At 33.6% G+C, this 10,196-nt stretch overlaps 1 non-coding gene across 1 annotated transcript; it reads right to left on the reverse strand.

Annotated features, from left to right (window-relative positions):
• Positions 1-9,851: 9,851 nt before the first annotated feature.
• LOC132131998 (5S ribosomal RNA) lies at positions 9,852-9,970 on the reverse strand. The gene has a single exon (XR_009428984.1). It is a non-coding gene; the product is annotated as a 5S ribosomal RNA (ribosomal RNA).
• Positions 9,971-10,196: the final 226 nt, after the last annotated feature.

A 10,196-nucleotide genomic window follows, 5' to 3' on the forward strand; every position in this document is an offset into this window, starting at 1 on the left:
CTGTCATGTTTCTCCATATACACTCTTTTTATAAATCTTTGAATTTCTGCACCCAGTAACCATTTGCAATCGGCTCTTTAAAAACATCATCTCTAAAAGCACAATAAATCATTTTCACAGTACATTCCTTAAAATCATACAGTTTTTCACGTAAATACATTTCTCTTTTGGCTCTCCTTCCATACATTCTATTCTTTTTATCCACTCTTTGGGTATTGCGCTTTTAATGATTTCATATTTATTTTTTATGTCTTGTTCACTGTAATCCTCTTTTGCCTCCTCCATTGCATCTACAATAAATTGTGTCGGTAAAAACCCTTCTTTAAATTCATACAATACATCTCTCACTCTTGTTATCCCCACTTCCATCCATTTCTTTAAAAAAATCCCTTTGTCTTGTTTTAAAATGTTCTAAAATGTCTCTTATGCTCATTGTTATGTCTGCTATATCTCTTCCTTTTACTCCATATGCTTGGTTTGTTTGAATTATACTTGGCATTACTTCCTTTAACCTGTTTGCTAAAACCTTTGCTAAAATCTTAAAATCTGTGTTAAGCATCGTAATCGGCCTATAGTTTTTTAAATCTACCTTTTCTCCTTTCCTTTTATATATCAGTTTTGTTATACCATCCCCATTCTTTCATTAACTTCTTTTTCAAAAACTTCACTAAAAACTTCCTTTAAAATCTTGGTTAAAATCTCTTTAAAACATATATAAAATTCACTTCCCAAACCATCTATTCCTGGACTTTTATTTTTATTCAGCTGCTGTATTGCTCTTTCAATCTCTTCTTCACCAATTTTTTGATCGCATTCTATTTTATCTTCCTCACTAATTTTTACTTTTATCTGATTCAACAGTTCCCTTTTTTCGTTTTCTTCTACACCCCTTGCACTAAAAAGATCTTCATAAAAATTATTTATTTCTTCTAAAATCTCTTCATTCCCTTCTACACCTTCCCCATTTTTCCCTCTTACCTGTTTTATTGTTTCAGCTTTCCCTCTCTTTTTTTCCAAATCAAAAAAAAACTTTGTGCATTTTTCTCCCTCCACAGTATATTTAGCTTTGCTTCTTAACCTCGCCCCCTCATATTGTATTTCCTCTATTTCTTTAAGTTTTTCCTCCATTTCCCTTATCTTTTGTATATCTTTATTTTCTTTAGTCAATTCCACTTCCAAACTTTCCTTTATTTCTTTTTCTTTGTATCTTTTGCATTTTTGTACTATACTGCAATACTTAATTGAGAATTTTTTTATTAAAAACTTTACATTCTCCCACCATATTCTCTTATCGTCTTCATACATTTCATTTTCCTTTTCTTTTTCTATAATTTCTTTAACCTTTAATACATAGTCTTCATTTTCTAACATTTTTGTATTTAAAACCCATATTCCTGGCCCTCTTTGCACTTTATTCCAGTCCAAATTAAAAAATAAAAACTTGTGACTTCATACTTAATATTTTCTATAAAATTCTCCACATTTCTTGTACATAAAATAAAGTCAATTCTTGTTTCGCACACAAACTGCCCCACTATTTGCCTTCTTGAAAACTCCTTTTTCTTTTCATTTCTTTCTCTCCACACATCTATCATATTATTTTCTGCCATTAATGCTTTTGTTCTTTTCTCCCTTTGTCAGTTTTAAAACCATTCCTTCTGCCATGTCTTGTTTACTAAAAACCGTATTAAAATCCCCCATCATTATTATTTCTTTATACTTCTTTACAAAACTACTTAAAACATAAAAAAACTCTTTCTTTTCCTTCTCCTCCGTTGGTGCATGTACATTTACTAAAATCAATTCCCTTCCTTCATGTTTTATCTGAACAACCATACATTTCCCCATCGTATCTTTGTATAAATTTGACTTGCTTTAAAAACATCATCCTTCATTAAAAAAGCCACACCTCTCCCAAACCTCCCATCTCCATTATTGTATAAAATCCCTCCTTCCCATCTCTTTTTATATTCATTCATTACATTTTCTCTCCAGTTTGTTTCCTGTAGTACAATAATGTCTTCTTTTACATTTTTCTTTTATATTTTCAAATTTCTTTAAGTTCAAAAGTCCTCTTGCATTAAAAGTCACAACACTTAAAACCATTAAAAAGAAAAAGAATAAATATCTAAAACCCATCATTCTCAGTCTTTCTCCTCCATTCCCTTTAACACCTCAAACCTATTTAAACATTTAACTTTTTTCCTTGCCGTTCCTATATTTGGCTTTACCTTTAGCGATTTTCTTCATATTTTTCCCCTCTCCGCCTTTTCCTCCTCATCCTCCTCCATACTTATTTCTCCTTCGTTGTCAGTTTCTTTGTCTTGTTCTTTTCCTTTTTGTCCATGAATTGAAGATATGTCCATCTGTGTAATTTGTGTGTCCTCTTCTCTTATTTGTTCATTGTTATTTTCTTTTTCTCCTTCTCCTTCCTGTCTGTTGTTTGTTCCTTCCTCTGTTTCCTTTGGTTGTAATTCATCCTCTTCTTGTCTTTCATCACAATGTCCTTCATCATTGTTTTCTTCATGCACCTGTCTGTCCACCTGTTCTTTCCTTCCACCTACCACCCCCTCCATCCAGCATTCACATTTATTTAAAATTCCTTGGCAATCCGGACACCTGACAGCATTGCAGTCTCGTGCAAAATGTCCCCTTTCCAAACATTTATAGCACTTGAATTCTGGGCACTCTTTCAGTAGAAGTTCTGGGCTCATGCACAGCCTACAAGTCTTCACCTGGTGGCTGTGCATCACCCTAAAGTACTGCGGGCCCTCGGCTGTTTCCATCTTTGTGCTATAAGGGAGTGATGCCACTTCTTTGGGGAACCTCACCTTTACAAACCTTGTACCGTCTTCAATGTCAGTGCCCGGATAGCACCTTCTTTTGATTTTAGATAAGGGGGATACCCCCCATCCTTCCAATTTGTCTAAAATTTCCTTATCCTCCAGGTAGACAGGCAGGTGCATGAAGGAAACAACGTAATCTTTATTTTGCAGTTTTTTTACTTCACAGTCCACTCCCTTTATTGTCAATCCATTGATTAAAATGTCAGACATTTCTTCCTGTTCCAATGTCAGTTCACATTCTTTGCCTTGTCTGGGTCTTACAGCCAACACCTTTCCACTTCCAATTTTTTCTGAGATTGCTTTAATTATATCCTCTCCTCTCACACCAATCACATTCTCTGTACTCACGATCACTGTTGCCTCCTTTAAATATTTTCTTTCACCAGATCTTTTCCTTACTTCTTGATCTTTTAAATTTCCAGCTCTTTGTCTCTTCTCCAGTCCAGTGTTGTTTGCCATGCGTGTTCCTAAAGCCAGTTCAGAGTCGTTACCATATAATCCGTCCATTTTTGAGAAAAAAAAAAAAAAAAGATCAACCACCCTCCAGACAGCGATATGCTGCTGTTAGGTGGTTTTCAAAAAAGAAAAAATACCAAAAAAAACAATCACAGATTCACAAAACAACCACAAATAGAAAAACACAAAATGGAGGAGAGCCTTCCTCTCCCAACTGCAGCCAACACTTCCTGTAGCTCTCTAGCGCCATCAGGTTGGTATGGCCGTAAACGAAGGCTGCTGCAAAGAGAGGGCTATTTAAAGATCAGCCACTGTAATCTCCAGTACATTATATAAGTAGGGAAGAAAACCCAAAAGCTTACAGCACCTGGTATTCCCAGGCGGTCTCCCATCCAAGTAGTAACCAGAACCAAACATGCTAAGATTCAGACATCGGGCATTGACTCTTTTATTATTATTATTTTTTGCACGATTATTATATAATTAGTGAAAGAATTCCATAAAGTAAAAAATTGTGAAAAATTTCCAAAAAGCTTTCATCACCTGGTATTCCCAGGCGGTTTCCCATCCTAGTACTAACCAGGGATAGCCAGGTATGGCCGTAAGCGAAGGCTGCTGCAGAGAGAGGGCAATTTAAAGATCAGCCACTCTAATCTCCAGTTCAATATATAAGTAGGGAAGAAAACCCAAAAGCTTACAGCACCTGGTATTCCCAGGCAGTCTACCATCCAAGTAGTAACCAGGCCCAAACCTGCTTCGCTTCCGAGATCAGACGAGATCGGGCATTTTTTTTTTTTATTATTATTTTTAATAACACAAATTTTATACATTCACAGTATTACATTTGAAGCATATGCAGAAGCAGAAAATAATTATTAAAAAAAAAAAATAATAATAATAATAATAATAATAATAAATAAATATTTTTACAATGTATGGATTGTTTTTTTTACAATGTATTTGTTAAATACATCCATTTGTGCATTCATATTAAAAAAGTCGTATATGTCCTCTGTCACTGCAGTCAAATACTGTTTAAATAAGCTACATAATGAAAGTTCTTTTTTCTTCATTTTCATTATATTCCTTCTTCTCCAAATCGTATATCTTGCTACTGTTAACCATAAATTTAATGCATAAACATTTTGTGCTGTTCCATTAAAGACAAATAAAATCAATGTTTCCCATTTCTCTAACCAATCATTCTGATCACTTAAAAAGTCCCCCACAATTTTCCTTAACATCTTCATAAAATTGTCTAATTTTATACATTTTAAAAACAAATGCAACACTCCTTCATCTTTTTCCATACATAATTTACATTTTGCATCTTGTGCTATTCCAATGTTTGCCAATTTCAGTCCTTAAAACATTGTGTCTCAACAAGAAATCCAAATTATCCAGGACAGGACTTTTAAACCTACATTTTACATTTTTCCAGATTTTTGTTACATCTAATTCACAAAAAGACCTTTCCCAAAAATCTGTTGCTTTTGGTCTTAAAAATACAAGATCACATAGACAAACATAAAACATTTTAAGAACACAGCCATTGAAAGGAATCTGTTCATCATTTCTTTTTAAAAAAAATTCAGGTTTCTCATTTCCTGTTTCTTTATCGTCAATGCTTTTAATCCACTGTAGTGGCACAGCTTCTTTTAATTTTATGTATTGCTCCTTAATCAGCTTTCTGTTTTCTATATCTTCATTCTCCTCTAATATGTCTATAATTGCCTGTAAAGGTAAAAATCCAGGTTCTACCTCATATAAAATGTCTTTGACTTGTCTTAATCCTGCATAATACCATTTCTTATAAAGAATTGTATTACTATTCCTTGAAATTAATTTGTTTAAGAAAAGGGGCTGTTTCAATAGTTGCTCTCTTCCTTTAAACTCCACATGAACCTTCCCTTTAAAAACTTTCCATGCTCTTAAGACTTCTTTATAAAATTCAGGTATCTTCTCAAGCATATTATCTGTAAAATTCATCCACATAAAATCATCCCCCATTTTCCCACACTTATTTATAAAGAAACTCATTATTCTTTTCCATACCATATCATCATTATTCAAAAACTTTTTTACTGTCTTTATTCTCATACTCTTCATTCTTACCATTGGATCTATAAGTCTCAAACCTCCATTTTCCACCTCCCCAATTATTGTGTCATATGCTATTTTTGCTGGCTTATCATCCCATAAAAACTTTAAAATATACGTTTTTATTCTTTTGTACGCCCATGCTGGCAGACTAACCACACTTAAAATATACCACATCTTAGACAGGAATAAAGAATTTAGAACTAATACTTTCCCTTTTAAAAACAATTCTCTTTGTTTCCAAAAATTAAGTCTTTTTTCCATTTTACCTATAACCTCCTCCCAAATCAGGTCTCTTGTTTTCATTTCATCTTTCCCAAGTATAACTCCTAAAATCTTTAATTGGTTGTTCTGCTCTTTAAATTGCCATTGTTTTTCTAAAGTATCCACCTTCCCTATCCTCATATATTCAGTCTTATCTTTATTGACTTTAGCTCCTGTTCCGCTACAATATTTTTCAAAAATTAACATTGCTTTTTCGATACTCTTTAAATCCTTTAAAAACAAAGTCGTGTCATCTGCATATTGGAAAATTTTTTGTTGCATTTCATCATTTTCAACTAAAATTCCTTGTATTTGTTTTTCTTTATTTATTGCTATTCCTAATGGTTCAGCAACTAAAGTATAAAGTAATGCCGATAATGGACAGCCCTGCCTTATAGACCTCGAAATTTAAATATAATCAGTTAAAAACCCATTTACTTTAATACAACTTAAAATGTCAGTATAGAAACATTTCATCCATGTTATAAAATTCCTCCCAAATCCAAATTTTTCAATTAAGTCAAACAAATATTTATGCTCTACTCTGTCGAAAGCCTTTTCCAAATCTATGCTAATTAAATACCCTCCTTCACCTTTTTCTTTCATATAACACATTAAGTCTCTAATATTTGTTACTATGTCTGTTATATCTCTATTTAAAACACCATATGCCTGATTTGTTGTTATAATGTTTGGAATCACTTTTTTCAGTCTATTTGCCATGATCTTAGCCAAAATCTTATAGTCAGTATTTAGCATACTCAACGGTCTGTAATTTTTAAGATGATCTTTATCTCCTTTATTCTTATAGATCATTTTTATCATTCCTGTCTTCATGCTTTCACTCATTTGTTTCCGCTTAAAAATATCAGTAAATAAATTGTGCAAAATTGGTATTAAAACATTTTTAAAAACCTTGTAAAACTCAGATGTTAAGCCATCTAGTCCTGGACTTTTCCCATTCTTCAAATGGTCTATAACCTCTTCAATGTCCTCTTCATTTATATCCTTATCACACATTCTTTTATCTTCTTCATTTACTTGCACTTGAATTTGATTCAATAAAAACTCTTCATCTTTCACATTTATATAATCATTTTTAAATAAGGTAGTATAAAAATCCTTCACTTCTTTTAAAATACATTGTTTTTCCTTCACAACTTTCCCATCTTTTAATATACTTTTGATCAATTCTGCATGTTTCCTTGTTTTCTCAAACTCAAAAAAGAATTTTGTACTTCTTTCTCCCTCTACTGTATTTTTCACTCTGCTTCTAATTTTAGCTCCCCTGCACTTTTCCTCCTCTATTTTCTTAAATTGTTCTTCTAAAAACACTATTTTTGTCACATCCATCTTTCCTTCGGACATCTTTTTCATTTCTTCTTCCCATTCCTTATTTAAAAATCTTCCATTACTTTTCTTTGCCTTTTGCATTCTTTTTGAATATTCAATGGATATTTTTTTCATAGCTTTTTTCAAATTATCCCACCACAAGCTTTTTTCTTCATCATATAGAATATTGTTTATACTATTTATTATGACATTTTCTATTTCCATTTTGTAAGACTCGTTTTTTAAAAGTTCAGCATTGAAAACCCACACCCCTGGACCTCTCTCTACTCCACTAAAATCAATTATTACATTTAAAAAATCATGATCACTTTCACTGAACCTTTTATAAAATACGTTTGATATGAATAGTTCCAACTGTCTGTTACATAAAACCAAATCAAGTCTACTTTGCTTTAATACTGTGTTCACAATTTGCCTTCTGGAATATTCTCTTTTTACTCTGTTTCTTTCCCGCCATATATCTAAAAATTTGTGTTTTTCCATCATTTTCTTTAATTCAGTTCTCCCCACATCTGCTCTATATACCATATAATCCTCCACATCAATTCTTTCCAAAATAGTATTAAAATCCCCAATTAAAATCCCTTTTGTATAACCATCCATTAAAACACTTAATTCTTTAAAAAAGATGACTCTTTCTAAACGGTCATTTGGTGCATGAATTGTACATATCATTAATTCTTCTTCTTTGCTTTTGATTTTAACTACCAACAATCTTCCTACATTATCTGTGAACATTTCTGTTGCTTTTTCTGTCACTCCCCTTCTAATTAAAATTGCTACTCCTTTTTTCCTGTTTGGGTCATTAATGTAAAAAAATTCTCCATCCCATATTTTCTTAAAACCATTAACAATGTCTTCATTCCATCCAGTTTCTTGTACACATATTATATCACTCTTCTTTGTTAAATAGAGTACATTTTCAAATTTAGTCCTAGTTGACAATCCTCTTGCATTGATTGAAACTAGTTTCAACTGACTCATAAACAAAAGAAGAAAAATATAAATGCGAAACAAAACCCACATCACTTTTGTTCAGTCTCTCTCAAATCAACATCTTTTAAAGCAATTATCTCAACTTTCTTCTTTTTTTTTCTTTAGATTCTCTTCTTATTCTTTGTCTTTCCAAGACCTTTTCAATGTTTATTTGTCCTGATGTTTTCCCTTTATTCCCCCTGCTCAAAAACTTTTCTTTCCACAATCTTTTCTTTTTTTCTCCCCAATGTCGCTTACCTCTTCCGGGATTGTACTATCCTTTGTTCCATTATTATCTTCTTTATTTTCCATCACATCCTGCTCCACATTTTTCACAGATAATTGTAGTCCAGTCATCACTTTTTCTTCTCCATCCTGCTCATTCTCACTTGTTTCCTCTTCTTCTTCTTCTTCTTCTTCTTCTTCTTCTCCTTCACTGCTCAGTACATCCTTTGTTAATCCACTTGATTTTTGTGATGTTTTTTCTTTCTCAGCCTCCTCCAAATACTCCACTTCATTATGCATCTCCATTTCCATTTCCTCATGTTCCTCTTCATCTGTTTCACATGCGCATGTTGGCAATGCCTTTCTGCAGCCTTGGCACCGCAGGGCTGTGCAGTCCCGCGCATAATGCCCCTGCTCCAGGCATTCTCTGCATGTTAGTTGAGGGCAGTCTTTCTTTTCATGTTCAGCACTTGAACATAGTCGGCATATTTTTACTTGCTGATCATAAATGACTCTGAAAAACTGTGTTCCTTCCTCTGTTTCAAAACTGGTGTTATATGGAAGTGACACCACGTCCTTAGGGAATTTGACTCGAATAAATCTAGTTCCATCTGCCACCATTGTCCCTGGATAATACCTCCTTCTCAACGGCAGTATCGGTGTCGTAACTCCCCAGCTTTGCAGTTTTTGTAGTAAATCCTTGTCATTGATATAATTTGGCAAACGTAAAAAAGAAACCACCCTCTCCATTTCACAAAGTTTGCTTATTTTACACATTTGTCCGTTCAATAGTAATCCATTCGATAAATTGTCACAGTCTAGTTGATTCTCCATTGTAAGCTCATACTCAAAGATATTTTTTTTCCTTAGTCCATATAGTTTACCTTTTCCAGCAATGTCCTCAATAGCTTTAATTATCATCATGGCAGTTAGTTTTTCTGGATTATCCACAGTCATTGTCAGTGTTGTTTCTTTCTTGTATTCTCTCTGATATTTCATTTTGTCTTTTAATCTATTTATCATTTCATTTCTCCGACTTTCTTCTTGTCTCTTTTCTCCGTTTGTATCAAACTTTTCTTTACCTTGTGAAGTTGGTTGCTGTTCAGTGCGACCTTTCTCCATTTCAGCTCCATTTCTTTTCCTTCTCGATACAACAGTTGCCCATGTTTCATTGTAATCCTTTCCATCATTTTTCATAATCCCTTTTTTCAAAGTAGTGTCTCCTTCAAAATCATTGTTCTTTTCCTCAAAAGCTTTGTCCAGATCTGATCCATTAGCCATTGTTTCCATCCTTGTTAGCTTAGCTAAATAGCTTAGCCAAAAAAAAAAACACCAACAAACAAAACAAAGTAGCTCAATCCCAGACAGTTTAAAACTGCCCGGGGTTAAAAAGACTTTAACAAAAACAAAATACTTCAAACTTTATACCTTGATATTAAACAAAAACAAAACAAATGAAAAAAAATGTGGGAGAGCCTTCCTCTCCAACTGCAGCACAGTACTTCCTGTCAGACTCTCTAGCGCCATCAGGTTGGTATGGCCGTAAGCGAAAGCTGCTGCAAAGAGAGGGCTTTTTAAAGATTAGACACTCTAATCTCCAGTTCATTATATAAGTTCGGAAGAAAACCCAAAAGCTTACAGCACCTGGTATTCCCAGGCGGTCTCCCATCCAAGTACTAACCAGGCCCAAACCTGCTTAGCTTCCGAGATCAGACGAGATCGGGCATAGCCAGGTTGGTATGGCCGTAAGCGAAAGCTGCTGCAAAGAGAGGGCTAATTAAAGATCAGCCTCTCTAATCTCCAGTACATTATATAAGTAGGGAAGAAAACCCAAAAGCTTACAGCACCTGGCAATCCCAGGCGGTCTCCCATCCAAGTAGTAACCAGAACCAAACATGCTAAGATTCAGACATCGGGTATTGACTCTTTTATTTTTTTTATTTTTTTTTTGCAAGATTATTATATAATTAGTGAACA

Source organism: Carassius carassius, chromosome 48 (genome assembly GCF_963082965.1).
Source record: "Carassius carassius chromosome 48, fCarCar2.1, whole genome shotgun sequence".
NCBI lineage: Eukaryota > Metazoa > Chordata > Actinopteri > Cypriniformes > Cyprinidae > Carassius > Carassius carassius.